General features: G+C 39.8%; 1 pseudogene across 1 annotated transcript in view; it reads left to right on the top strand.

Annotated features, from left to right (window-relative positions):
• Nucleotides 1–27,930, top strand: part of Dcdc1-ps1 (doublecortin domain containing 1, pseudogene 1) — a 411,937-nt pseudogene that overhangs the window by 237,597 nt on the left and 146,410 nt on the right. The window contains 1 exon segment of the transcript NR_175340.2: nucleotides 22,633–22,771. The product of NR_175340.2 is annotated as a doublecortin domain containing 1, pseudogene 1 (transcript).

A 27,930-nucleotide genomic window follows, 5' to 3' on the forward strand; every position in this document is an offset into this window, starting at 1 on the left:
CCAGAATTGTTAAATCAGATGAGGTAGTTTTAAGTGTCTAGGAAATGAGGAAGAACAGTTTTGAAAATGTTCTGAAAACAAGGAAAGTACAAAGGAATTTTAAACAAGCATTAAACCATTGTTCTTGCTCACCCATTGTCACAGTGGGGGTCTCCTGTGGTCAGTCAGGGCGGCTCAAATATTGAAGGAAATATTTCAGAAGTAACCAAGTCACAAATTTTATTGTATTATGGTATTCTATTTATTGGTTGTTACTAATTTATAAATTAAATTTTAACATCGGTACTCTATGTATGTGGGTCAGTGTAGGAAAACATTTAGCTCTAAAGATATGGTTTTAATTGTGTGTGCGTGTGTGTGTGCGTGTGTGTGTGTGTGTGTGTGTGTGTGTGTGTGTGTGTGTGTGTGTGTGTTTATTAGTACAGTACCTGCAGAAACCAGAAGAGGGCAATGACTCCCTGGGAGCTGAAGCTAACAGGCAGTTGTGAATTGCCCAACATTGGTACTGGGAATTGAACTTGGGTCCTCTGGGAGAGCAGAAAAATCCGTTAGATGCTGAGCATCTTCCCAACCTCAGAATTTAATTCTATATACTTTTGGGAACACCTATATTTAGACTTGGAGTTTTGTCAATAACAATTGACTAGTAAATATGTCTAATTTTTTTCATAAGAAACCACCAAGGGCCCCACTCAGCTTACCACTGTTGTGCTTAAGGATTGAAGTACTTTCTGCCCCTCTCCTCTCATAGCTCACCTCGGCAGATACAGTTCCAGTTCATTTCTCTTTCTGTTCTGCATCTCGATCCTTTTGAATAAACAGCACAATCCTTACAGCAATCACATTCCTCGCATATTGGAAGGAACCATGGTGGGTAAAAATCAGAATGTGGTATAACATTTGGCATGTTGGTGACTTTGACTCCTTGAGCATCTTGTCAGGTTGTGTATATTTCAGATATGAGAATCAGTGTGTCCTGTTGTGGGATATATATATATATATATATATATATATATATATATATATACATGTTTTTCTCAGTGTTAAGTTAATTAAAGCAAAGCTTACTGTGGATAATACAGGAGTGACATAAAATTACCTCATTGCCAAAATTTGAAGTTGAAAAGAACTAAAAGATTAGAAGGAAAGCAGGAGCCATGACAGTCAACTAGGGGGAAAAAGGGAGATCTATCCATAGTGGCAGATACTATGTAAAATTAATACCAGTTCCATGGGGACATAAAAATAACAACTGAGGCATATCAACCTTATCAAGGGCTGACATGTGTTATCATTCAGTAACGTATACAACCAGTAAACCAGGTGAATTATCTCAAGTTTACTGAGAACCAGGGAAATCTAAATTTTTTGAATGAGGTTTCTCAGTAATTTAAGACAGGACAATCAGTGCCCAAACTCTGTTCTCAGCATGCACTGTGAGCAGCTTGACGCTCTTGTCATGGTGGTCATCCCGTATCTCATCCCTTCAGATAAGGTCATTATTTCAACAGGGTATCTTGAAATGGGGATGTTTAAATAAGGTAGAGTAATTCGGAATGGGACAAGTGAAAGGAGTAGTAAGATGCTTAGCTCTCCATGGAGACTCAGTAAGAGGCAGCATACATCTAAGGAACCAAATCCCCGACCTCCCAGTGCATTCAAGCACAGAGATCTGTAGTCTGGACGTCCTGATTTACAGAAGCCTAACTTGAATTAATTCACCTCAGTCCTTTCCTAGTAATGTGACTACAACTTGTCAGAGATAGTTCATGCTTTACTGACTCAGCCTTGTACATACAAATTTGGTAGCTGTTGTTTGTCGAATGCTTACCACGCAACCACTGCTTCTCTACAGATTTATGCCTATAGCATTAAGAGAGATTGATTTTCTTACTGATCTCAGAACTTGATGATGTAACTACTTTCTGAATCAATGAAGAGACAAAAACGAATTCCAAGTATCTACACAGGGTGCTGTTATGAGGTTAATAGAAAGGCAGGATTCAAACACAGACCTCTGTGGATCTCTAGATAGTCCCTTTCCTCACTACTTTTAATTATTTATTCAATACTAATATGAACACTTTTTAACAGTAGGCCAACTTATTGCCAATTTGTTTGGTCTATTCCTTTGAATTTTATTCTTAACCCCACCATCCCCAACACACCCCAAGAGTTCAATATAATCTAAAACAATAACCAAGAATGATGTCTTCCCACCTTCAGAACCATTTCAGTTAATTCATGTTTCCTGCAAACTTGCAGAAAGATGTTTGACTGTTGATCATTCTTTTCTGTTGTAACATGAAAAAAATAATTTTTTCTCGTTGAATAAAAGAATCAATCCTCTTATGCTATGAAGTCTTGATGCTAGTTTGTAGAGGATGTATTTCCTTGTTTGCTCTGGTGACTGACACCTTAGCAAAATATTTTTTTGTACGCACATTTGATTCCAAGTTTAATCCAGAGTAAAATAAATGTCATTGTCCTGCATCTTCAAGTATCTGGACTGTGTTTGTTTACATTAGTTTGGCCAAAAGGACTCCTCAATAGTATTTAGATTGAATAGGATATGGGGAAAGAGTGGGGCATCCAGCAAAGCACGCTGACCCAGCTTGTCACCCAGTGACCTGTGCGTAGCTGTCATCTTAACTGTTTCTGACAGTGTGCCTTTGGGCACATCTGTGTTAGTGGCATTGGAAGGGCCTTTGTTCTTCTCCCACTAGTGACTTTGTGAGCAGCGAGGTCTCTGTTACTGTACCCATGCGCAGCCCCTTTCTTCCCAGGGAAGCAAGCAGCTGCCAGGGGCTGAGCTGACATTTCTCTTCGTGACTCAAGTTGGCATGTACTTCATTCTTTGAAGGGACCAGACATGTAAGAGTCCTCTGATGATTTTCATTAAAATGTACTTTAATGGCTCAGTAACAAAAGCAGTAAGTTATAAAATGTATTTCATGTCATCCCGATTTTATATTGATAAAGGTGAAGACAGACAGGCAGATGGGTGAGTAATTTGAAGAAAAAGTACCAAAATATTGGCAGTTGTTACTGGGTTTTAAAATTTTATTTATAACATTTTCCTGAAATTTAAGAATCAAATGCAATGTTTACATATATACATATAATATGTAAAACATCAACACAGGTTATGAAAAGCATTTTTTAATATAGACACTTCGTTCATACTTTGCTGGAAAGAATATTTGGGCTGACATACAAAGGTATGGTCTACTTTTTGTTTCACAGGCTACACTAACAATTTAAAAAAATAAATAACACAATATTCTCATTTGGAAGCTAATCCAGTGCCTAGAATTATTATAATCATTAGGAAATGTAATTTACTAAGAAACAGGTGTTTCTGATCCCCGAAGACTAGCCAGTGTTCCCATCACAATTAAACAGGCCATTCTGACCGAAGAACATCAAACCTAAGAGAATTGTCTAAATTGGAATCAAAACTTCATTTATGCCCCAGAATTTCTGCGTCAGTTTTAGAGCCTTGTTTACATTTTTACAACTGCTGTAAAGCCCAGGCTCTTCCCATACGGAAGTCTGCCTGTGGTTGGCAGGGGCTAGACAGTGAGCATTTGGCGCTCACTTGATTGATTTTGTCATTCCAAGAGAATATGAATCCCAACAATATTGCATTGGTCAATTTTTAAAAGGCCGTTCTTCTTCCTGACAACATGAGGAGAAATGAAGCTGGGAAACAATGGTGTGCTTTTCTTATGTTTTTCTGTGTTCAGGGCTCCTTCTGTAACACATCTGAGATGCACCAGCTAAAGGAACTATTATATCTCTTGCTTTTCAAAGGAAGATAAATTAACAGTAATGAAAAGTTCTTTAAGCAGACAAACTATGATCACGTCTATATAATTACAAATTGTAAAAAACCACATATTAAAAATTGAAAGAATCATATTATGATTTTCTTGAGCATTCGACAGCTTGTGATTTATTAGCCTATTAAGTTGTTTGTGTGGCTTATCATATAGTTGATGATAATCTGTAACCATGTTATTTGCTTTGAACTATTCTCCTGTTTTCTTCAGTAAACATCAACACGGATTTTCACAGAGCTAATGAATAAACAGGTCAGTTTTGCTAACCATCAGAATCTGCGTTTTAAAATAAGTAGACTGTTCTAATTTTCACAGACTCAGCCATCTACAACGTGTACCAACAATGGTATATACTAAGAAATACCCTGCGGTGCCACTGTCTCTAATTGTGATTTCTAGGGGTAAAATCCAGCATTAGATTCATCTTAGTCAGAAGTGCTTAGCTTGGAGAGTTTACCTTTAGCCATTTTGTTATTTATGTGACAGAATTTCAGAGTATATAAGACCGTATTCTAGAGATGTGAAGTTATAAATTTGTTTTCTGATTATAAACTCAAATGCTTTGACATTGGCTAAATTTGATGCCTGTTTGGATTTTGTGTGTGTGTGTGTGTGTGTGTGTGTGTTTGTGTGTGTTTGTGTGTGTTTGTGTGTGTTTGTGTGTGTTTGTGTATGTTTGTGTGTGTTTATGTATGTCTGTGTATGTGTGTATACTTGCATATGAACATATGAAGCAGAGAAATCAATGCCAGTGTCTCCTCTATCTCTTTCCACCTTATTTTGACATGATCTTGTCACAGTGTGGAGCTTATTGAATTAACTAGGGTGGCAGGCCAGTAAGACTCAGGGTCCTCCTCTCCACACTCTGCTTTCATGTGGGTCTGGGGATCCAAACCCAGGTGTCTATGTTGAGAGACATGGTCCCAGCTCTGAGTTTGAGTAAACGTTTCTAATAAATTTCCATATGTCCTCTGTGACATATTTCCATATGTCCTCTAATTAAGGGGACAAGTAATATAGTTTCACTCTTTCCTTGAAACAAAGTAAAAGAATCAGACATTCAAAATAGCAGGGGCGTGTGTGCATATGGTGTGTTTGTGTGTGTGTGTGTGGTGTGTGTGTGTGTGTGTGTGTGTGTGTGTGTTTGTGTGTGTGTGTGTGTATGTGTGTGTGTGTGTGTTTGCATGCGTGCATTGATGAGGGTCAGTTCAGAAATTATCAGAGACTCTCAAGTCAATAATCCTTGATGAACTTGCATTCTCCTTTCAGATACCCGTTACCTAAACCTCTAGCTAGTTTGATTAATTTATGGTTTTTAAAATGTCATCGTCTTTCCATTCTTTTCGGGATTGTCCTTAGGATGATTTAATGGATGAGTAGGAAGCATCACTCTTATCTTCTAGAACATTTTAGCTCCCAGTGTAAGTGCGTAGGTACTGAGGAGATAGTGTGTAAAGTACTTATGAACACAGAAGACTGACGTAGATTCCCAGCATTTGTGTAAAATCCATCGGTAACACATGCACCAATAACATGAGTTCTGGGGGCAGGGATCAGATACCAGAGAAGCCCCGAGATCTACAGTCAATCAGTCACTCCAGAAAAATGTTGAACTTCTGGGTCAGTGGGAGACCCTCTGTTAACAGTGATATAGGAAATCAGGGAGAGAGAGAGAGAGAGAGAGAGAGAGAGAGAGAGAGAGAGAGAGAGAGGGAGAGAGAGAAACAGAGACAGACAGACAAAGAGACAGAGGAGTGTGTAGTATTTTAATGGTGGAAGTAGAGAGTAAATGAAGTTAGAAAAAGGAAATAGATGGTTGAATCCTCAGATTCCTGTGGGTGGAAGTTACTGGAAGAAGGGTGAAACCATTCAGAATCACGCATGCGTTAGCTCCCTCACATGACCATCTCTCTATACATTTCCTTCCCTACAATCATACGGTAGTGAACCTTCAATGTCAACTTAACTGGATTTCTAATCACCCAGTTGCTAATCTCAGCCCGTATGGGAGGGCTTTCCAGAGAGGTTTAACCATGGCAGGTGATCCACCCTATTTGTGAACATCACCTTCCCATGACCTGGGGTCAGAGTGCATAAGAAGGAAGAGAAAGGAAGGTGATGAACAGCAGCGTTCATCTCTCTGCCGGCTCCCATTGATTTGCTTTCCCACCATGAGTGGCTGAGTCTCAAACCTGAGCCAGAACAAACGCTTCTCCCCTGAGGTGTTCCTGCTGGGCCTTTTGTCACAGCAACAAGAAAAGGAAGTAATACTGAAAATTCTTACCGACACGTGCCATGGCTGTGACTATGTGATCATGTACTTCGTGGGCCTTTGTAACTCATTTTAAAGATGAATTTGCAAGAGTTTGAAACAAAGGAACTAGAGAAGCCATAAAAATACTTTCTATACACAGAGATTCTGAGCCATTCTTGAGGGCATTTAGGGGACGAAAATAGCAAATACAGACAGTGGAGGCCTGGCCCAAGAGGTTTCAGACTGGACAAAGGCTTTTAGGGGAACCAGAGTAGAGACCATTTGTATTATGTTTTGGCAAACAGTATGGCTATATTTTGCCCATATATATGTATGTATGTATATAAAATTTCATGCAATATATTTGACCATATAATTTTCCGTTCCCCAACTATACCCAGAACTCCCTCAATCTATGGACAAAAAAAGTGCATGCTCGTGTGTGTGCGCGTGCACACACACACATACACACACACACACACACATACACACCCCAAACATATCAACAAACAAACAAACAACAGATTCTTTTCAAAGGAAAAGTAGTATTGCTGAGAGGCAGAAGGAACGCCCATTCAGAGCCTGCCCCACATGTGGCCCATGCATATACAGCCACCCAATTAGACAAGACGGATGAAGCAAAGAAGTGCAGACCGACAGAAGCCGGATGTAGATCGCTCCCGAGAGACACAGCCAGAATACAGCAAATACAGAGGCGAATGCCAGCAGCAAACCACTGAACTGAGAATAGGACCCCCGTTGAAGGAATCAGAGAAAGAACTGGAAGAGCTTGAAGGGGCTCGAGACCCCATATGTACAACAATGCCAAGCAACCAGAGCTTCCAGGGACTAAGCCACTACCCAAAGACTATACATGGGCTGACCCTGGACTCTGACCTCATAGGTAGCAATGAATATCCTAGTAAGAGCACCAGTGGAAGGGGAAGCCCTGGGTCCTGCTAAGACTGAACCCTCAGTGAACGTGATTGTTGGGGGGAGGGCGGTAATGGGGGGAGGATGGAGAGGGGAACACCCATATAGAAGAGGAGGGGGAGGGGTTAGGGGGATGTTGGCCCGGAAACCAGGAAAGGGAATAAGAATCGAAATGTAAATAAGAAATACTCAAGTTAATAAAGATTGAAAAAAAAAAGAGTATTGCTGAAGTAGTTCCTTGCTTGAAGTCAACAGCCTAGGGAAGTTCTCTCTCTGGTTCACTTGACACTCATAGAAATTTTTTTCTTTCAAGTTAGATGCCAGTGCACACACCAGACACTACAGCTCAGTATAAGGGGACCAGGTTAATCTAGAGCTGGCAGAAACCATGAGTTGGCTTTGTAGGCAAACAAAATGTGGGACTTATAGGGTCTGGGTTAATTTACCCATGAGTGGAGAGCATTTTTGGAGTGATTTGTTGATATTTGGTTAATGGCTTATCTAGCACATGCTTCATTTTCTATTTCTTTACACATGAATCATTTTGGTTTATGTCTAGTGACATTATATGTATTTACTTCATCATCCTTCTTGATTATGGGACAGTTAGTTTTCAAATGTCCAGTGTGTAGATTTCACTGTAACAAACATCTCTCATTCTTGTCCAGATGCATTTACTTAATCAGAAAACATTTAGTAAGGATGTCCCTTCTGTTGTCTGCTTGAATCTTGGTGGTCAGTAGTCTGTAAGAACAGGAAGACCATGTTTTTCACGATCTGTCATGTCATAAATCTCTGCTGATCTACAAGTGGAGTTCTGGCTTAGATTATAGAAATGTAATACTCTAAAATCCATTTGATTAATAGCCTAGATTTCTGGTTTTTCTCTTTTATTTTATGAAGTTTGTGCTTTTATAATCAAAGAAAGAAGCCTGAATTTGTTACTTATAACATTTCTTTTTTCAAACATAAAGCATATACTTATAGTTTCCTTTGTGTTTAATTTGAACTTTAAAGTTAATCAAAACTGTTATGCTATACATCTATGTCTTAGAATTATGTTTATTTCACATACATAATCAGAAGTATGAAACACCATTCTTTATTAAATGAGTGATTTCTATATATTCCTGTAGAACTATCTTTTATTTCAAGTTATTTAAGAGTACTATAGTGTACGTATAACCATCCCAACTGTCATTTCATCTACTTGAAATTACAAAATGAAATCCTTTTAGACTGACCTTTTATTATCTCTATGCTTCTCACAAGTCTATGTTTTTTAAAACTAAAAATTCATAATCTCTTGGGCCCATTTGGTGACTTAGAAACCAGGTGAGTGGAATCAGTTATGTTCAGATGTCCTGCACAGCTGGGCTGCAGTTTCTAAGTCTTGATGAGTTTCAAGTTAGGGTGAAAATGTAATTCTCATTGCTAAGCCTTCTACATGGCCTAGACCCCTACACTGTTATGTGTCCATACTCAAATGAGGCAGTTTGTCATTGGAAATGGGAAACATGAAGTCCTCCCTGTCTCAGTAATCCACTCGTGTGACAAATGCTCACTGTGTGCTTGGTATGGCAGATGGTGTCACTTCCACACGGAATCTTCAGAACCTTGGTCCTGGCTGTCTCTGGTGCTCCCTGTGTGGTTTTTCATTTGGGGATCAGGAAGAGAGGTCATTTATTTAACAGTTCTGATATTCAGTTTCCTTATATACAGAGAAGTAATAGTGAAGACTGTGGAATGTAAATGAGATTGTGAGCACCTAACACCCAGTTCAACTCTCAGCACATGCTAAGTGTTCAGGCAGCTTCCTCCCCCATCTTCACATGCGTTAATATTGGGATTAAGCGCTAGATCTAAAGCAACTGCAAGCATTTCTGCTTCATTTTTTATTAAATACTTTTATTTGCATTTCAAATGTTATCCCTTCTCAGTTTCCAGTCCATAAACCACCTATTACATCCCCCTCCCCCTTCTTCTATGAGGGTGTTCCCCCTCCCCACCCACCCCTTCCTGCCTCCCCGCCCTGACATTCCCCTACACTGAGGGGTCCAGCCTTGGCAGAACCAAGGGCTTCTCTTCCCATTGGTGCCCAAGGAGACCATTCTCTGCTACATATGCAGATGGAGCTATGGGGCTGTCCATGTGTAGTCTTTGGGAAGTGGTTTAGTCCCTAGGAGCTCTGCTTGGTTGGTATTGTTGTTCTTATGGGGTTACAAGCCCCTTCAGTTATTTCTTTCTTTCTTTTTTTTTTTATTAACTTGAGTATTTCTTATATACATTTCAAGTGTTATTCCCTTTCCCGGTTTCCGGGCAAACATGCCCCTCCCCCCTCCCCTTCCTTATGGGTGTTCCCCTCCCAACCCTCCCCCCATTGCCGCCCTCCCCCCATAGTCTAGTTCACTGGGGGTTCAGTCTTAGCAGAACCCAGGGCTTCCCCTTCCACTGGTGCTCTTACTAGGATATTCATTGCTACCTATGGGGTCAGAGTCCAGGGTGAGTCCATGTATAGTATTTAGGTAGTGGCTTAGTCCCTGGAAGCTCTGGTTGCTTGACATTGTTGTACTTTTGGGGTCTCGAGCCCCTTCAAGCCCTTCCAGTTCTTTCTCTGATTCCTTCAACGGGGGACCTATTCTCAGTTCAGTGGTTTGCTGCTGGCATTCGCCTCTGTATTTGCTGTATTCTGGCTGTGTCTCTCAGGAGCGATCTACATCCGGCTCCTGTCAGTCTGCACTTCTTTGCTTCATCCATCTTGTCTAATTGGGTGGCTGTATATGTATGGGCCACATGTGGGGCAGGCTCTGAATGGGTGTTCCTTCAGTCTCTGTTTTAATCTTTGCCTCTCCCTTCCCTGCCAAGGGTATTCTTTTTCCTCATTTAAAGAAGGAGTGAAGCATTCACATTTTGATCATCCGTCTTGAGTTTCGTTTGTTCTAGGGATCTAGGGTAATTCAAGCATTTGGGCTAATAGCCACTTATCAATGAGTGCATACCATGTATGTCTTTCTGTGATTGGGTTAGCTCACTCAGGATGATATTTTCCAGTTCCAACCATTTGCCTACGAATTTCATAAACTCGTTGTTTTTGATAGCTGAGTAATATTCCATTGTGTAGATGTACCACATTTTCTGTATCCATTCCTCTGTTGAAGCGCATCTGGGTTCTTTCCAGTTTCTGGCTATTATAAATAAGGCTGCGATGAACATAGTGGAGCACGTGTCTCTTTTATATGTTGAGGCATCTTTTGGGTATATGCCCAAGAGAGGTATAGCTGGATCCTCAGGCAGTTCAATGTCCAATTTTCTGAGGAACCTCCAGACTGATTTCCAGAATGGTTTTACCAGTCTGCAATCCCACCAACAATGGAGGAGTGTTCCTCTTTCTCCACATCCTCGCCAGCATCTGCTGTCACCTGAGTTTTTGATCTTAGCCATTCTCACTGGTGTGAGGTGAAATCTCAGGGTTGTTTTGATTTGCATTTCCCTTATGACTAAAGATGTTGAACATTTCTTTAGGTGTTTCTCAGCCATTTGGCATTCCTCAGCTGTGAATTCTTTGTTTAGCTCTGAACCCCATTTTTTAATAGGGTTATTTGTTTCCCTGTGGTCTAACTTCTTGAGTTCTTTGTATATTTTGGATATAAGGCCTCTATCTGTTGTAGGATTGGTAAAGATCTTTTCCCAATCTGTTGGTTGCCGTTTTGTCCTAACCACAGTGTCCTTTGCCTTACAGAAGCTTTGCAGTTTTATGAGATCCCATTTGTCGATTCTTGATCTTAGAGCATAAGCCATTGGTGTTTTGTTCAGGAAAATTTTTCCAGTGCCCATGTGTTCCAGATGCTTCCCTAGTTTTTCTTCTATTAGTTTGAGTGTGTCTGGTTTGATGTGGAGGTCCTTGATCCACTTGGACGTAAGCTTTGTACAGGGTGATAAGGATGGATCGATCTGCATTCTTCTACATGTTGCCCTCCAGTTGAACCAGCACCATTTGCTGAAAATGCTATCTTTTTTCCATTGGATGGTTTTGGCTCCTTTGTCAAAAATCAAGTGACCATAGGTGTGTGGGTTCATTTCTGGGTCTTCAATTCTATTCCATTGGTCTATCTGTCTGTCTCTGTACCAACACCATGCAGTTTTTATCACTATTGCTCTGTAATACTGCTTGAGTTCAGGGATAGTGATTCCCCCTGAAGTCCTTTTATTGTTGAGGATAGCTTTAGCTATCCTGGGTTTTTTGTTATTCCAGATGAATTTGCAAATTGTTCTGTCTAACTCTTTGAAGAATTGGATTGGTATTTTGATGGGGATTGCATTGAATCTGTAGATTGCTTTTGGTAAAATGGCCATTTTTACTATATTAATCCTGCCAATCCATGAGCATGGGAGATCTTTCCATCTTCTGAGGTCTTCTTCAATTTCTTTCCTCAGTGTCTTGAAGTTCTTATTGTACAGATCTTTTACTTGCTTGGTTAAAGTCACACCGATATACTTTATAATATTTGGGTCTATTATGAAGGGTGTCGTTTCCCTAATTTCTTTCTCGGCTTGTTTCTCTTTTGTATAGAGGAAGGCAACTGATTTATTTGAGTTAATTTTATACCCAGCCACTTTGCTGAAGTTGTTTATGAGCTTTAGTAATTCTCTGGTGGAACTTTTGGGATCACTTAAATATACTATCATGTCATCTGCAAATAGTGATATTTTGACCTCTTCTTTTCCGATGTGTATCCCCTTGATCTCCTTTTGTTGTCTGATTGCTCTGGCTAGAACTTCAAGAACTATATTGAATAAGTAGGGAGAGAGTGGGCAGCCTTGTCTAGTACCTGATTTTAGTGGGATTGCTTCAAGTTTCTCTCCATTTAGTTTAATGTTAGCAACTGGTTTGCTGTATATGGCTTTTACTATGTTTAGGTATGGGCCTTGAATTCCTATTCTTTCCAGGACTTTTATCATGAAGGGGTGTTGAATTTTGTCAAATGCTTTCTCAGCATCTAATGAAATGATCATGTGGTTCTGTTCTTTCAGTTTGTTTATATAATGGATCACGTTGATGGTTTTCCGTATATTAAACCATCCCTGCATGCCTGGGATGAAGCCTACTTGATCATGGTGGATGATTGTTTTGATGTGCTCTTGAATTCGGTTTGCCAGAATTTTATTGAGTATTTTTGCGTCGATATTCATAAGGGAAATTGGTCTGAAGTTCTCTTTCTTTGTTGTGTCTTTGTGTGGTTTAGGTATAAGAGTAATTGTGGCTTCGTAGAAGGAATTCGGTAGTGATCCATCTGTTTCAATTTTGTGGAATAGTTTGGATAATATTGGTATGAGGTCTTCTATGAAGGTTTGATAGAATTCTGCACTAAACCCGTCTGGACCTGGGCTCTTTTTGGTTGGGAGACCTTTAATGACTGCTTCTATTTCCTTAGGAGTTATGGGGTTGTTTAACTGGTTTATCTGTTCCTGATTTAACTTCGATACCTGGTATCTGTCTAGGAAATTGTCCATTTCCTGAAGATTTTCAAATTTTGTTGAATATAGGTTTTTATAGTAAGATCTGATGATTTTTTGAATTTCCTCCGAATCTGTAGTTATGTCTCCCTTTTCATTTCTGATTTTGTTAATTTGGACGCACTCTCTGTGTCCTCTCGTTAGTCTGGCTAAGGGTTTATCTATCTTGTTGATTTTCTCAAAGAACCAACTTTTGGTTCTGTTGATTCTTTCTATGGTCCTTTTTGTTTCTACTTGGTTGATTTCAGCTCTGAGTTTGATTATTTCCTGCCTTCTACTCCTCCTGGGTGTATTTGCTTCTTTTTGTTCTAGAGCTTTTAGGTGTGCTGTCAAGCTGCTGACATATGCTCTTTCCTGTTTCTTTCTGCAGGCACTCAGCGCTATGAGTTTTCCTCTTAGCACAGCTTTCATTGTGTCCCATAAGTTTGAGTATGTTGTATCTTCATTTTCATTAAATTCTAAAAAGTTTTTAATTTCTTTCTTTATTTCTTCCTTGACCAGGTTATCATTGAGTAGAGCATTGTTCAATTTCCACGTATATGTGGGCATTCTTCCCTTATTGTTATTGAAGACCAGTTTTAGGCCGTGGTGGTCCGATAGCACGCATGGGATTATTTCTATCTTTCTGTACCTGTTGAGGCCCGTTTTTTGACCAATTATATGGTCAATTTTGGAGAAAGTACCATGAGGAGCTGAGAAGAAGGTATATCCTTTTGCTTTAGGATAGAATGTTCTATAAATATCCGTTAAGTCCATTTGGCTCATGACTTCTCTTAGTCTGTCGACATCACTGTTTAATTTCTGTTTCCATGATCTGTCCATTGATGAGAGTGGGGTGTTGAAATCTCCCACTATTATTGTGTGAGGTGCAATGTGTGTTTTGAGCTTTAGTAAGGTTTCTTTTACGTATGTAGGTGCCCTTGTATTTGGGGCATAGATATTTAGGATTGAGAGTTCATCTTGGTGGATTTTTCCTTTGATGAATATGAAGTGTCCTTCCTTATCTTTTTTGATGACTTTTAGTTGGAAATTGATTTTATTTGATATTAGAATGGCTACTCCAGCTTGCTTCTTCTGACCATTTGCTTGGAAAGTTGTTTTCCAGCCTTTCACTCTGAGGTAGTGTCTGTCTTTGTCTCTGAGGTGTGTTTCCTGTAGGCAGCAGAATGCAGGGTCCTCGTTGCGTATCCAGTTTGTTAATCTATGTCTTTTTATTGGGGAGTTGAGGCCATTGATATTGAGAGATATTAAGGAATAGTGATTATTGTTTCCCTTTATATTCATATTTGGATGTGAGGTTATGTTTGTGTGCTTTCATTCTCTTTGTTTTGTTGCCAAGACGATTAGTTTCTTGCTTCTTCTAGGGTATAGCTTGCCTCCTTATGTTGGGCTTTACCATTTATTATCCTTTGTAGTGCTGGATTTGTAGAAAGATATTGTGTAAATTTGGTTTTGTCATGGAATATCTTGGTTTCTCCATCAATGTTAATTGAGAGTTTTGCTGGATACAGTAACCTGGGCTGGCATTTGTGTTCTCTTAGTGTCTGTATGACATCAGTCCAGGATCTTCTGGCCTTCATAGTTTCTGGCGAGAAGTCTGGTGTGATTCTGATAGGTCTGCCTTTATATGTTACTTGACCTTTTTCCCTTATGCTTTTAATATTCTTTCTTTATTTTGTGCGTTTGGTGTTTTGACAGTTATGTGACGGGAGGTGTTTCTTTTCTGGTCCAATCTATTTGGAGTTCTGTAGGCTTCTTGTATGCCTATGGGTATCTCTTTTTTTAGGTTAGGGAAGTTTTCTTCTATGATTTTGTTGAAGATATTTACTGGTCCTTTGAGCTGGGAGTCTTCACTCTCTTCTATACCTATTATCCTTAGGTTTGATCTTCTCATTGAGTCCTGGATTTCCTTTATGTTTTGGACCAGTAGCTTTTTCCGCTTTACATTATCTTTGACAGTTGAGTCAATGATTTCTATGGAATCTTCTGCTCCTGAGATTCTCTCTTCCATCTCTTGTATTCTGTTGGTGAAGCTTGTATCTACAGCTCCTTGTCTCTTCTTTTGGTTTTCTATATCCAGGGCTGTTTCCATGTGTTCTTTCTTGATTGCTTCTATTTCCATTTTTAATTCCTTCAACTGTTTGATTGTGTTTTCCTGGAATTCTTTCAGGGATTTTTGTGTCTCCTCTCTATGGGCTTCTACTTGTTTATTTATGTTTTCCTGGAATTCTTTCAGGGATTTTTGTGTCTCCTCTCTATGGGCTTCTACTTGTTTATTTATGTTTTACTGGAATTCTTTCAGGCATTTTTGCGATTCCTCTCTGTAGGCTTCTACTTGTTCTCTAAGGGAGTTCTTCACGTCTTTCTTGAAGTCCTCTAGCATCATGATCAAAAATGATTTTGAAACTAGATCTTGCTTTTCTGGTGTGTTTGGATATTCCATGTTTGTTTTGATGGGAGAATTGGGCTCCGATGGTGCCATGTAGTCTTGGTTTCTGTTGCTTGGGTTCCTGTGCTTGCCTCTCGCCATCAGATTATCTCTAGTGTTACTTTGTTCTGCTATTTCTGACAGTGGCTAGACTGTCCTATAAGCCTGTGTGTCAGGAGTGCTGTAGACCTGTTTTCCTCTCTTTCAGTCAGTTATGGGGACAGAGTGTTCTGCTTTCGGGCGTGTAGTTTTTCCTCTCTACAGGTCTTCAGCTGTTCCTGTGGGCCTGTGTCTTGAGTTCAGCAGGCAGCTTACTTGCAGCAGAAAATTTGGTCTTACCTGTGGTCCCGAGGCTTAAGTTCGCTCGTGGGGTGCTGCCCACGGGCTCTCTGCAGCGGCAGCAACCAGGAAGACCTGTGCCGCCCCTTCCGGGAGCTTCAGTGCACCAGGGTTCCATATGGTCTTTGGCTTTTTCCTCTGGCGTCCGAGATGTGTGTGCAGAGAGCAGTCTCTTCTGGTTTCCCAGGCTTGTCTGCCTCTCTGAAGGTTTAGCTCTCCCTCCTACGGGATTTGGGTGCAGAGAACTGTTTATCCGGTCTGTTTCCTTCAGGTTCCAGCGGTGTCTCAGGCAGGGGTCCTGCCGCTCCTGGGCCCTCCCCCACGGGAGCCCAGAGGCCTTATACAGTTTCCTCTTGGGCCAGGGATGTGGGCAGGGGTGAGCAGTGTTGGTGGTCTCTTCCGCTCTGCAGCCTCAGGAGTGCCCACCTGACCAGGCGGTTGGGTCTCTCTCTGTTCTCAGTTCAATAGTTGGCTGCTAGCATTCGCCTCTGTATCTGTCATGCTGTGTCAGAGCCTCTCAGGAGACAGCTATTATCAGATTCCTGTCAGCATACACTTTTTGGCATCAGCAATAGTGTCTGGGTTTGGTGGCTGTATGTCTGTGGGCTGGATCCCCAGGTGGGGCAGGCTCTGAATGGCCATTCCTTCAGTCTCTGCTCCAAACGTAGTCTCCATATCTCCTCCTATGAATATTTTTGTTCCCCCTTTCAAGAAGGACTGAAGCATCGGCCCTTTGGTTGCCTTTTCTTGAGCTTCATGTGCTCTGTGGATTGAATTTTGGGTAATTCGAGCTTTTGGGCTAATATCCACTTATCAGTGAGTGTATATCATGTGTGTGTGTGTTTTTTTTTTTTTTTTTTTGTGATTGGGTTACTTCACACAGGATGATATTTTCTAGTTCCATCCATTTGTCTACGAATTTCATGAAGTCATTGTTTTTTATAATTGTGTAGATGTACCACATTTTCTGTATCCATTCCTGTGTGCATAATAATATAATATAATGATGGTAAGCTATAGGCATGCTTTACACATATAACTTTATCTTTATCGAATGAAAGAAATTAGATCAATCGAACTGCAATTATCTCCAAACTTGAGGATATAAATATGTATCATAGTCTCCTCTTAGGAAAGTTGTTATGTATTCTTGGGCTTTATTTATTTTTTTTTTGCCAGATCGTGTAACTCTTTTAACTTTCAACAAAGATTTATGTAGAGCTGAATTTCAGATACATTAGAAGGCAAAAAGCTTTGGCTCTTAATGGCTATTGGTGCCTATTATTTGTTGATTACTAAACTTTTGTCAAAGAATATAAATGGGAAGAGAAGTGGACCAGATCTTGGCTCACTGATTATTTCATCGTCACGCATGTTTTTATAATTGTATTTACCAAAGTAGAAGCATGGTTTTTGTGTTTGTCAGCTCCTGTCTAATAACAGCCACTAAGATACTCTGTGATTAAGTTTCCGCGTCACTGATGGATCCAAGTATCACCATTTAGTGATCTGCACATGCATAATGGCTGCCACATTACAGGAGCTCAAAACCTTTCCACCTGATAGAAATAGTATATAACAGTGACATGTAAGGTTTGTTCTTAGAAAAGTCCCTACGCGAAACTGTAGACTGAACAGACCCAAACTCAGAAAGACAAACACAAACAAACACCAGTCACATTCTTCCCATGCACAAATCTAAGCCTATAATGTATACTTTATGTGTTTGTGCATCTATAGATATCATCTATATCTACCTCTGTCTCTATGATCTCTAGTGCAAATATGGATAAAGCTTAAGAGACTAGAAAGGAGACCGAGAGAGGGTAGTAAGAGATTATGAAGACAGTTGGTGGGCAATAGGACACATGGGACATATAAGACAAAGAGAGACTGCAAAGGAGAATCAGGAGTGACAGGATTAGGGTGGGGAAGGAGTGTCACTGGAGCAAGTTTTATTGAGAAATGGGACATATATTGTAATTCTGTGGCAGTGACTTCTCCAGGAGTAACTAGAGCAACTTAAAAAGTCTTTTAATATTCTTAACCTTAAATATTTTGGGTAATCTTAAAATACTAGAATCTTAATATTTAAATAAATTATTTTAATATTTAGTATCTAATATTTAATTTTCATATTTAAATACATTTGAAATAATTTAATATTTAATATAGTTTGATAGATAACAATGCTTCTCTTGATTTTTGTAGCTCTTGTTTTGCTTTGTTTTTTGATGCATACAGGATTGCATTTATGCTACGCACGCCTCCTGCTACTGAACTTCCTGGTGCGTGTTTGTTACTGAGTCTATTGAGCACTTTAGGACTAATATGATCCATTGTAAAAGCTTTTTGTTTCCTAGAAATTCATCCAGTTGCAACATAATTAAACCTATTTTTGTCACTGTGGAAACTTGACAGTTCAAATAATTTCCAATATCAGAGTAGATTGGAAAAGTCACCGTCTCTGAGTGTTTTGACACATAACATATGTGTTAACTAACATTCTGGTGTCTTCTGAATGTGACTAAAAGATCTTTAAACCATGCTTCATATTAAAGCACATAACAATTTCCCCAAGCATAACTAAACATGGGATTATATCCAGCATCAGGGAGAAAAAAACATTGGTCTCATAGCTTGGATATGGTGAGTGAAAGGTCATTTGCAAAAGCACACACATTTCATAATTCTATTTATGTATGTGTTCACAAATAACACAGATACAAGGATAGAGAGCAGGCAAGTAATATCAAGGGAGCTGGGATGTTGGGAGAGGGGAGGATGTAGATATTAAGCTACACTTGTGGTGACTAAGTATCTGGTGGCAGGTGCGATTACATATATGAAAAAGTATCAGAGACACACAAATATACAGACACATGTGTGTGTAGATTGTGGCATCTTAATGTGCTTGGATACTGCACTAATGAAGGCTGTTTGGTTCTACGCTGCAATGTGCTTGTATGACATGATACAAGGCAATGGCTACCCTCCTCACCCAACTCCATTCAGTCTGATACTATTTATTACAGGGAAAGCCATTTCCAATGGATTCCAAACAGAAGTCTCCATTGGAAATACAATAAGTACCTCCATGTGCTGTTGGAACCAGGAAATAATTTTGAAGCTATTTTGTAGGCTACATTTTTAAAGATGCTAAAAGGAACCACTGTCATTAGCTAGGAAAGGTTCACAAGACTTTTCTGTACACTTCTCTTCAGTATTTCACACATCTAAAATTTTCTAAGATGAAGTTTTCAAAAGAAACACTCCACTGGTAGATTACTTGCCTAGGATGTGCAAAGTCTTGAGTCCAATCTCCTGTGACACAAGCCAAACCAACTCAAACCAAAAAACCAAGCCAACCAACCCAAAGACATTAAGAAAAATAAAACCCAATGGAACACCAGTTCCCAATGGAAAACACAAAATACCAAGAACAGAAACTGTAATCCAGACAAAGTAAACACCACAGCCAATAAAGCTTTTTGCTTCATTTTTTCTTTCGATGAAAACAGCTGATGATCTAATATGGTATTGGTTCTAATGGTATTGGTTCCGTCAGAGCTAGATACCAAGGATTTCTTCGACTTATGGCAGTGGTTCCTCTTAGCATCCTTAAAAATGTAGCCTACAAAATAGCTTCAAAATTAATTCCTGGTTCCAACAGCACATGGAGGTACTTTTGTATTTCCAATGGGGAATTCTGTTTAGAATCCATTGGAAATGGTTTTCCCTATAAGAACAAGAAAATATGATCAGACGGAATGCAGTTGGGTAAGGAGGGTAGGCATTGCCTTGTATCATTGAATAGAAGTAGGCCAGATGCACAGAAGCTAAACTAAAAATGTAGAGTAAAAGTTAAATTCCTAAATTTGTAATGTCTTTATGCATTTTAGTCACAGGGAATTCATATATTTAAAAGTGTGTTTGGATAGGTAGTGGGATAAATGGTGCTTGTGTGCGTTTGGAGGAATAGGGTGTCCTCTTTCAGCAGATGTTTACATAAACCTGCAGATGAATATAATATTCAGGAGATGATGAGTAGGCGCAGCATGTAAAGTTCCACATTATTATGCTTAATTGTCTTATAGAAGAATCATAAATGTTCTTATCCCAGAGTTAAACAAAAAGTGTATCTAAGGTTTCCTTCACTGTATCATGAATCCCTAAACAAAAAGTCTCATGCCACTAGGGAAAAAACTTCTTTTTTGTTATCTATTGCCATGAACTAAGTGCCACAAACCTAGCTATTCACTGATTCCCAGATCTATAGCTTTGAAATCCAAGTGGATTTAGCTGGATTTTTTTCCTCTAGATCTGCCTCCTAACACTGATATTAAAGTGTTGGTACAGTCAGATTTCTTTCTGGAGACCTGGGAATAATTCCTGGTTGCTAAGCAACTTCAAATCCTTACTGTTGCAAGACCGAGGGATCCTGCCCTTGTTGGCTGCCATGTTAGGCCATTCCTCAGTACTCAGCATCTTCTATCTCCTGTCACTAGCTGGGGGAATATTCTGCTTTTAAAGAGATATGAGTTAGCACAGTATTCTCACCCAGCTACTCTTTATTTTTAAGGTCACTCACGTTCAGCATACATACAACACGTACAACGTAACATTCAGAAATGAGAACCATACTTACAGGTCCCTGGAGCTAGAAGAGGCCATGTCTGGGACCTTTTTGCTTTCAGATTCCACTTATGCTACTTCAATCTGGCAAATCACTCCTTTAGACAGTTTTTTGGTTTAGTTTCTAACTGCAGAACACCTGGGCAATGCCAGACAGAAAAGAAGAAGAGAAAAATAACATTTGTAGAACACACACACACACACACACATACACACACACACACACACACACACACACACACACACACACACACACACACCCCTAGCCAGCCACCAAAGAATTATGTGTTGATTGGCTCAGGGCCAGATATAGTGCTCCAGCCCTGGAGCTTGGTAATGGGGGATGGCTTAACTTAACTGGAACACATTGTGTGACATACTAGAGAGGCATGAACAAATATCTACTCACTCTAGACAGGAAATATACAGACAAAAGTAAAAAAAAACACTGAAGCACAAGTTGGCTAATCAATGAATTTAGTTTGGGCTACTATGAGGGTGTAGGCAAGGGGTTACTTTCAGAGACAGAAATGACTTAAAGGTAGCTTTATTACAAAAGGCCATCCAAACATGGGCAATGACTCATGGAAACCAGAAACTTAGATCTCACTGCACAGCCTAGCTCAATAGGTTGGAGAATGTCTCTTCCAGGCAGCTCAGTGGGTCTGAACTTCTAGGCTGTTTGACTTGTCCTGTCTTTTGCAGGCAGTTCAACTTGTCTGAGAGTGTCTCTCTCAGCAGTCCTTTTATAAATCTTGGTATGGAGGAGCCTACTGCATCTGATTAGTTTCAGGGTATTTCTGAACCTTTTGAGTTGTTTACAACCTGAAGCTTAAAGAGCTTCCCTCTGAGAAGGAGTATCTGGGAAGAAACTGAATGCTATATAACACACTTAGGCTGTGCCTAAAGGAAAGCTGGTTCTCAGGAGGAGCTGGAGGTTGCCTCACAAAACATCTACACCCATAGCAGTGTCTTTACCATACATACATGTTGCATACGACTTGAGATCACTAGAACAAAGCAGTTGTAGTGAGGTCAAAGAAATGGAAGTAGCAATTTTAGTGATGTTCAAATGCTGCCTTATAGCAGGAACTCATGTTTTGCAGCTAAAATGTGAAGGACTGAAAAGGTTGTCTAATTCACAAGAGAAATTGTATAGGTTTTCCTTTATTTTTATTTTCAGGAATGCTTTTCTAAGACAATATTGACACCTGGCAGGACTTGCTTGCTCTGTAACTTAGTGAAGATGATAAGATGCAGCCCAGTATAGCACAAGATTATGTTTGTTATTATTTCAATTGTGTATATTAATATTTCACAAACTTTTGTGTTTTCCCCTGTATGAGCAAGTTTTTAGCCTGTCATGCAGGCCCACACTTCTCAAAGTACAATGAGTAATTCAAACCCTAATGAAGTTGGTTGAGTTGTCCAAGGTTGGTAAAGAATCCTGAGTTTGTATCTCCTTCTATCATTTCCTCGTGTGTCATGATTACTTTTGTAATATGCTGGACTGGTGCATCTTATCCAAAACACGTGGAGCTAGAAATGTTATGAACTTCAGACCGGAGAAGGGGGAGATTTTGGAGTGTTTTCGTGTGCATCAGCGATCTTGGGAAGAACCCAGGTCAAACACAGAGCTCATGTATACTTCCTACACACCATAGCCACCCAGTCCTAAGTAATTTTATATATTTTTGGCACAAATATATTTTAACTGTGATGTATCATGCGGTATCAGATGTTCCACCATTTTCCACCATGTTGGCGATAAAACTTTTCAATTTTGGAGCATTCCAGATTTTCACTTTAGAGATGTTCAACTTGTATTGTTTTAATTTTATTTTACACTGCTTGAGGGAAGAGTGGCAATTGCAGAGAACTAGACATAGACCAGGGTGCAATCACTATTGTGAAAGGAGAGATTTGTTAGAATGTCAGGATGTCTGTGGGTTTTGCTCAAAATAAGTAATTGAGCAGGGTATGGTATCAAGCGTGGGAATGAGATTTAGTTTTTCTGTGTTCCATTTTGTACAACAGAACAATATAAAGTCTTATTGTCTTAGTGCTTTTGCACATAGTAAGTCCACAGGAATGCCATCTAGCGGCGATAAAATGAAGCGACTAAGAAAAGACTGGGGACACAACCACATAGGTACAAGTGTGGTCTCTGGCCAGGACTGCAAAATGAATCCTTAGATGCATGTGAGGATTGAATGAGACGATCCATGTCATCAGCTGACCAACTCAGATGGTTTTGAGGATCAGCATAGATGACCCATCAGCCAACAGCACAGTCTAGACGTTAGGGCTCAGACTGGGCAGCCAAATTTCCTGGGTCCAAATTCTCCATAGCCATGTGACCTCACCCTGATAGTTTACGCCAATCTATTTCCACTTGTTCATTTTTAAATTACTAAAAATAACAGCACAGACCTTCAGGATTAAGTGATTGATAGTTATCAGGTGTTTGGAATGGTGCTGGCCCAAAGATAGTGCAATAGAAAATGCTCATTAAATGAGTGAGTGCTTAGGAGCTGTCCTGAGGCATGTAGAGGGCACTGTCCCGTGTTCTCTGGATACCACCCATGCTCTCCAGCTCCGTGTGGTTTCCCTCAGACCACGAACTGCACTCTAGAATCTTCTCCTTATTTATTTGCTATATCTTATGTTTTCTGCCTCTTGAGAATCTAAACCGCATGACGGGAAAGAAGATATCGACCTTTTCATCTCTGCAGGGTGCACGCAGCACCTGAAACATCGCCTAGCTCAAACACTAAAACCTACTGCACATCGCTGAGTGAACCAGTTATCAGACCCAGCCATGTAAGTAGAAATCCCCCTCAATCTGAGATAGAGTCGGTTTACTCTCAGTGTGAGACTCCTACACGGTAGGCAAGACGTCTTCATTGCTCATTAATCTTTGTATTCTAATAAGATGCCTATATCCTTATCAAATATCCTTGCATAGTTGACATGACATTCATGAAATGTACCAGATTACATATCTAATATGCTATACTTTGAGCCAATGTAATTGAGGTCTTTTCTCCATATCCACATGAACAGATTAACCCCAGAGAAGTTGCAAACTCATAATGATATTGGTTTAACTTTTTTAGATCACAACTGTTTCCTTCTATAGCAAGCAACCTCCATGATGAAAGAGGATGTAGGATACTTTTATGGTTTTTATTTTTTTTGGGGGGGGGTGGTAATGGTTCCTAACTGACAAAATCAACTGTGAGGTTTGCTTTTGTGTCACTCAGGACTTCTCAGTGTTTCGTTATCAATGATTTAAAACATAAATTGAAATTTATTCACATTAACTTACCTTTTGTCTTTCAGCAGAACATATGTGCTCTTTTGTCTTTAGCAGTTATAATCATATTTTAAATCAACAATACATAAGTTCTGTTAATTTCTTTTCTGTATCAGTTCAGCGCAGGGCACTTTCTGTATGTTCTTATATTTAATATCATTTTTAAATATTCTGAAGTAACTGCTATTTTGTCCAATTTTTTGTGCATGTGGAAAGTGATGTTTCACCAATGTCAGTGCCTTGATAAATGTTCCAGTGTCTCCCAGTAACTGGGAAGGCTGTATTTTCACCCTAGTTAGGCAGATGACTGGTGATAAGACCTTATAACTTTGGAAATATGTCACATTTTATGTTTTATCTTTCTAGTTGCACTTTTTCTGTTGTGTCTATTTTTGATGTCTTTCATTTAAAATTTTTGAGATTTGACCATCTTTGAATAACCATAGCTCCATCTGTAAGCAGAAAACACTAGTATCGATCCACTTTCTAAATGCTATAGCTTATCGATCCATTTTCTAAATGCTATAGCTTAACCTTTATTTGCTGTCTCATAAGACTAGACTTTTCTCTGTGTGTATCCAGGCTTTGAGGTTAGTTTCAATGATGGTAGCTCTGTTTTAACTGCCTCCATTAAAGAATCACATTAATCTGTCCTTTGTTAAAAATCATGCAACTAAATTGCCTTACATCTTACTAACTTAACAAACGTTTGTCAAACAGCTGCCTTAAGACAGCGCTTGACAAGGCAAAATACCCATCAAAAGCAAACTGCGTGGAGAAGAGTTATCTAGACTCAGGTTTGAGGGAGTACAGTCCCTCACGGCCAATTAAAGAACATGTGCATGGTGCAGGGTGTGGTTCTTCACACTGTCCAGACAGAAAGCAGGCAGAGAGGAATGCTGGTCAGGCAGAGAGGAATGCTGGTCAGGGAGAGAGGAATGCTGGTCAGGCAGAGAGGAGTGCTGGTCAGGCAGAGAGGAATGCTGGTCAGGCAGAGAGGAATGCTGGTCTCGGTTTAATTCAGATTTAAGCCTCCCTTAGCCACTCCTGGAAACTCCCTTAAAGATACACCCAGGGCTGTGGCTCCGAATGCTTCTAAAGCTTGCCAAGTTAGGACGCAGGTTAACCACACACACACATCTGTGTGCTTAATATTAACACCAAACATCTGGTTATTTATTTAACAGAACTATTCTCTGTCTGAATCTGTAAATACTCTGTGGCATAGTACATATCCTTCTTCTGAATATCTTACATTTTCTGGGACATTTCACAGGTTTTTCTGTTGTTCCTCAGGGATTTAACTTTTCATACAGTATCCATCTGGAATTCTGTCTCCTTGCCCTTGTTTCTGTAAAAGTAACAAGTTTTATCATGAATATGTGTGCATGTGTCCTATGTGATGGCTCTATACTTATTACTATGTGAATTTAGTTATTAATATTACCCCTAATTTATAAATCAGGTAACTGAGGGACAGAGAAATGGAACCGTCTTGGCTGAAGAGCTAGAAAGTTAGGGAGTCAAACCCTAGAGCAGTCGCAGTGAAGCTATCATGCCACTCATTCTGCTATATGGCCTCACGTTTCCATAGCATGCTTCCTTCCTCCTGTTGTCACATTTAAGTCACTCCTGTGTGTGTCTGTGTGCGTGTGTGTCCATGTGTGTGTACATGTGTATATGTGTGCGTACATGTGTGTATGTGTGTACATGTGTGTATGTGTGTATGTGTGTGTGTGTGAGTGTACATGTGTGTATGTGTGTTATACGTATGTGTGTGCACATGTGTGCATGTGTGTGAGTGTACACGTGTATATGTGTGTAATACATGTGTGTACATGTGTATATGTGTGTTATACGTGTGTATGTATGTATACATGTATGTGTATGTGTGTACATGTGTGTATGTATGTGTGTGTGTACATATGTGTGTGTTTGTGAGTTACTAAAACTACTTTTCTCTATTTTCATTTGTTTTCATTTCCGATTTTAAACTTTAAAACAAGACCAAGACAAAAATAATTTCTAATGTGTGAGGTTTGATAAAACCATGAACCACAGCTCAGAATAATCATATAGTACATACTACTTATTATAGAATGTATATTTTAAGGAAAACTGAATAAATTAAAATACTAGTTTTAACATAATTTATTATATACCTTTGTTTGCACACCAAGTACTATAATCTTGATTGGATATAAGTATCTGAAATCAAAACTTCCAAATGTCTGCTGTTATGATAGGAAAGGTATTTTTTAATATGTCCCACTTTTAAAATTTTTGGCTGTTCAAGTTTCTTTTTTCTGTTTCTTCAACAAGTATGTCTTTTTAGGTATAGCCAAAGATAGTGCTTCCAGCCACAGAATTGCTCTCCAGGAAGACTGACCTGCTATTAGGCACAGGATTTGTGTGAAATGCACCGTTTGGGTCCCCAGCCATACTCCATGCCAAGAACACTATTATCTATGGAGACTCATTGACACAGAAGACGGCGAGCTTGCTGGGAGGTCAGGAGGCAAAACAGGCCAAACAGAATAATTTTTGGAAAACTTCCTTTTCCAAAAAATCTATTATAAAAATCTAAAGTTGACCTCAGATATATTTTACTTGTCAATTGACCTGGAGAATCAGGTTCTCATGTTTGTGACACCCACGTCACAAACTAATTATTTTAATTCTGACCTTGAGTCTTGTTCTGTTTTTCAAGGATTGGTAGGAATTATTGATTATGAGACCATGAACAAATAGTTGAAATTAAAACAGTCACTTCCTACAACACATGCGCACACATGATTAATTTTGGTGTGGTGTTTCTATTTCTAATTTTTTATAATAAAGTAAAAAAACATATTCTGATGAATATGAATGCATAATTTAAAAATACTCTTCAGGTATTCAAGTGCCCCATCTGCTGTGTAAGAGAATTTTCTCTTCTCTGTTGCTCTCCAAATCATTTCAATCTGCCTCCCAACATCTCATCTCTCTCCCCGTGGCATACTTTTTCAGAGAAGCTTCCTTGTGCCCTAGGTAGTGATCAAACAGTAACTCATAACTGATCATAGAATAGGTACCAGCAAAGCACTCACCTGCACACATGGGACATCTGAACATCCCTTTTACCACAGCTCAGGGCCCATCATGGAGGAAGGGACTGCTGTGACTGTCCTTTGGATACGGCAGAGCAGCTGCACTCAGGAAGTCACAGCAGCTGTGGCTGTCTACACAGGCCCCCACACAATCAAACCCATCATATGCTAGCATGGAGTGGGGTGCAGTTCATGAGGCCCCAGACATAACTTGAAGAGCTATGGAGAGTTGATCCCCTAAGGGGTTGACCGTGTTCCAGTGGATGACCCCTATAAACCTGAGTACAGGGCAGCAAATTGGCGACACACACACACACACACACACACACACACACACGTATACACACACACGTATACACACACACGTATACACACACACGTATACACACACACGTATACACACACACATATACATACACACACACAAATATGAACTTTACTAATTTGGCAAAGGGTTGGGGTAGACCTAGGAGGAGTTGGGAGAGGAGTGGTGCTGCAGACCACCTAGGGGAGTGTGTCAGCAGAGGGACCAAGGCTTGGATTTCAGGTAGAGAATGGATTCGGCGTGACAGACAGACACAAACTCGAGGTGTGTGCTGTTGCAAAAAGCTTTACTTCTTGGCATAGATTTAAGCAGTTTGAACGGGTACATCATAATTGGCAGTCATCCAGCTCTTATTCATCACCCCACCAAATGTCCCTTGCAAGGAGGAAAGCAGAATGTACAGTTTAGGAAACAATCTCAGCCTCAAACAATAGTTTAGAAAACTGCAGTTATACTGCCAGACATGTGGGCACCAGGTATGTATTCATCATTTACCTTTGTTTTAATAAAGTTTAAACTCTATATTTATGGCCCCTCAGAATAGTAAGGAAACTTTTGTAACCATAGTTAACTCTTGATAAGTTCAATTTGTTGGAACTTGTCTATGATCTTTCTAAAAGAATTGTTACTGTTTTGAATCATGCTAAACAAAACTTTTTCAAAAGGGGGAAAAGGCTATTCTGGGACAGTCATGTTGTTAGTAACTGCAGTTAATTTCTCTCCTATTTGCTGGGAACTAATGGGTGCAGCAGTTGAATTCATCACAGTCGTTGAGTTTATCAGGATCATGATGTGAGACGTTTCCGTCTCTAAACTTTCAGTTCCTGAGACATTTCAAGGTACATGACCATCTTCCCACACTGCTATATTCTTAAAATCAGATATTGTTGACAGGCTTAAAGTTGCTAAGATCACCAAGGCTAGAACACAGAAGGCACCTCCTTTGGAAAACCCAGGGGGCTCTGTTCCTGGCTGCTAGCAATAGGCCTCACCTGTGCACAATTCCCTGCCCACCAGCTAATGCTACCAAAACTCCAGCTGCACCTTGGGGAGTAAAAGCAAGACAGAGATCTAATAGAAACAGGCTTAAAACCTGGGGCTTTGTAACTGTACCTTGGAGCCCCAGGGGTCAGCCTACCGGGATGATTCTAGGGTTGAGGCTAAGCGAGGGTGTCCTCCTTTATTTCATCAAGTAGGGTCTATGTTGAATTCTCCCCAAGTCGCTGTAGTATAATAGTTGGGGTGCCAT

The sequence above is a fragment of the Rattus norvegicus genome, chromosome 3 (genome assembly GCF_021556685.1).
Source record: "Rattus norvegicus strain SHRSP/BbbUtx chromosome 3, alternate assembly SHRSP_T2T, whole genome shotgun sequence".
Classification (NCBI taxonomy): domain Eukaryota; kingdom Metazoa; phylum Chordata; class Mammalia; order Rodentia; family Muridae; genus Rattus; species Rattus norvegicus.